Genomic DNA, 3,197 nt, shown 5'->3' with positions numbered 1-3,197 from the left:
AGATCTAGCCCATTTTTTTTTCTCGAGTTAAGCAAAAGCGGTTAATTATATAAGTTTCAAACTTCAATTTTGCTGAATAATTAAATAAGTTTTATCTTTTCTCCCACCTTCAGAAGAATAAAGCATAGGCATTCCACCCACTATCGTTACAATTTTCTGAAAGATAACTATCTCGGTTTCATCTAGAAATTTATATAGAATCCTTGAAAAAGACTTTCCTTCATAAGAAAGAAAAGACTTACTGTCTTTGGGATCTGATGCTACACCGCTGCTCAATATTGTAGGGGATCCACCCTATTACATAAGTGGATTCCTTCATTTTGATCTTATATCATGATATAAGTAAGCAGTTTTTATTGTATCGGCCAAAAACCTGACTAATTGATCTTTACGGTGCTTCTTCTATCAATTAGATCCTTTATCCATAGAATAAAGTATCTAGGCATACCTATTTCTTCATATTTCTGCTTCTATGAAGTTTCTTTCTTTGCTACAGCTGATACAAATCGTTAGTTTGGACAATACATATGTAGAAAGCCTATTTTTTTTAGTATTTATTAGCGAATTTTCTCTTTTTTTTCTTTCTATAGTGGAGATAGTCGCACGTAATGACAGATCACAGCCATATTATTAAAAGCTTGTGGTAAGAACGGGTTTCGTTCTAGTGCCCGAAAATAATATTCCAAAGCTTTTGTATGTTCTCCGTTCCTTGTGTGGATAAGACCTATGTTATAGAGTATATAACTTCGATCATAGGGATCGATTTCTAGTCGCATAGCTTCATAATAATTCTGTAGAGCTTCCGCATAATTTCCTTCGGATTGAGCCGACATCCGTTACGGTCGTTCGTTATTCCATTGAAAGAATCTCCGTTCCAGAACCGTACGTGAGATTTTCATCTCATACGGCTCCCCCTTTATCTGATGCGCATAATGAGATGAGAATAATACATGAAATCAAAAAACATTGAAATACTCTCATTATGAACTCATGGGACTAGCGTTTTTACAAAAAATCTCTAGCCAACCTTCCTGTAAAAGATCTTTTCTTAACATCAAGCATGGTTTACTAGATAAAAATAAAAATGGTAACTCTAACAATTTCTTTGTCCTCAACGCCTCTAAATTTCCAGGAATTAGTCACTTCAACAGTCTTCGATGGTTATACAGGTATCCAAAATACAAACGAGATGGATGTTTGTTGTCCCAACCATTTTTCTAAGTTCCGATCCCGATAAGGAAAAGGTATAATTTATAACAAAGTTTTCGTGTTGTTGATTCCTAGGTGTAGTGCTTCTTCCCCTCTGCTACCTATTTTTACTAGTGAATATTTTTACTAGTGGAGTAGGGTTGACTTAATCCATAGGTTACACCTTTCGCTTAATACTAGAATCGACAATTCTAGCATCTAAGGTTACATTAATCGGGGATACACGACAGAAGGAATTTTTTGATTTTCAAATTGCACCTCCAAGAAGCGTAGATTTATTTCAATTATTGTTTTCTTTCTATCCCGAATACTGTGTCTTTCTACTAAGACGGAGAGCGGTAAAGAAAATTGAAAAAAAAAAAAATCAAATCGCACCATCTCTGTAATAGGTGAATGCCTCTTTTTCCCCGGAAGTTGTCGGAATTATTCGTAATAAGATATTGGCTACAATTGAAAAGGTCTTATCGATAAAATTTCCATTTATCCCACCAGATCTAGGCATCGGTAACAACCCCATTCTATAATTTCTTTTAATTACCTCTCGTGAGAAAATGATCCCACAAACAAAGGAATTGCATAGTACGAAATAACATAAAAACGGATTCATTAAAAAATCCCACTCGATATTAAAATTGTTTCTTTTTGATTTCACAGGAATCAATAAAAGAGAAGAAATATTTCAATCCGGTTAAATTTCATCCAAATGTAGTAGGATCAGAATGAAGAGAACTATTCTGATTTCAGCGAAGTTGAAGAAAAAAAGAATTTTATTTATCTGACTGGGGTAATTCTAGAAGTTTTTTGATTGAATTATGATACAAAAAAGAGCAAAAAGAATCGAATAATCATTCTATGATTCATAACTTGTGACTAGATATATGTATGGGATAAACAGTTGTTGGTGAAAAATCGAAAACTGTAAAAGTCGAATTTTTAGAAAAAAGGAATCATAGTTTAAAAAACTAAATAGAATCATGAGCTAAAAGTATCCATTAAACATAGTTAAAAAAAAATTATTTGTATAGTTAGAATTGGTTGGACGTGCCTATCAAAAAAAAAATTGAATATTAATGACTCACTATTAACTCGGTTTCTGGGCCATAATCATTCTGTAGGAGAGATGGCCGAGTGGTTGAAGGCGTAGCATTGGAACTGCTATGTAGGCTTTTGTTTACCGAGGGTTCGAATCCCTCTCTTTCCGTACTAATTCAACAATGTTACTGACCACAATGTATCAAATCAAATAACAATCGATACTATTATTCCAACGGTTAGACCTTTATGGATTCTTTATTTCGAATTTTTGTGGTACGGAAACGAAAAGACTGGAAAGAATGCACAAGAGATGAAAATCCCCCTACCGATCAATGATAGATGAATGATAGAAAAATTTCCGGATCAAAACCTTACTTTCCTTCGGTCTCTTTACTTAGACTTCGGCGAAGGGGAGGACGAAATTGTCCGAACCCTTGTTTTTTAGTTAGGTTTAAGTCTGACGAGAATAATATTCTACAACGAGCAATTCATTTATTTTTAAACTGACCCATTTACTATCTATTATTTGATTGACTAATCCTTTATATTGCAATGGCTGAAGAGTCAAATGTTTTGGCAATTCCTGAGGGGGGGATGAATCAAGATAATTTTGAATCAGTGTTCTCGATTTTTTTTCATCTTTTGCTGTAATAATATCTCGGGGTTTGCACCGATAACTTGGTATATCCACTATAGAACCATTAACTAAAATATGTCTATGATTAACTAATTGTCGGGCTTGAGGAATAGTCGAAGCCATACCCAATCGAAAAAGGATGTTATCCAAACGCATTTCAAGTAATTGTAGTAAAACTTGACCCGTTGATCCTTTGGCTTTTCCGGCGATACGAACGTATTTAAGTAATTGTCGTTCTGTAAGACCATAATGAAAACGCAATTTTTGTTTTTCTTCTAAACGAATACGATATTGAGATTTTTTACCGGAACGCGAT

The 3,197-nt window shown here is 34.1% G+C and overlaps 1 non-coding gene across 1 annotated transcript; it reads left to right on the top strand.

Moving 5' to 3' along the window:
- Nucleotides 1-2,323: 2,323 nt before the first annotated feature.
- Nucleotides 2,324-2,410, top strand: TRNAS-GGA (transfer RNA serine (anticodon GGA)). Its single transcript has one exon. It is a non-coding gene; the product is annotated as a tRNA-Ser (tRNA).
- The last annotated feature ends 787 nt before the right edge of the window (nt 2,411-3,197 follow it).

The sequence above is a fragment of the Cucumis melo genome, unplaced genomic scaffold, assembly GCF_025177605.1.
Source record: "Cucumis melo cultivar AY unplaced genomic scaffold, USDA_Cmelo_AY_1.0 utg001236l, whole genome shotgun sequence".
NCBI lineage: Eukaryota > Viridiplantae > Streptophyta > Magnoliopsida > Cucurbitales > Cucurbitaceae > Cucumis > Cucumis melo.
This window is presented reverse-complemented; position numbering and strand designations above follow the sequence as displayed.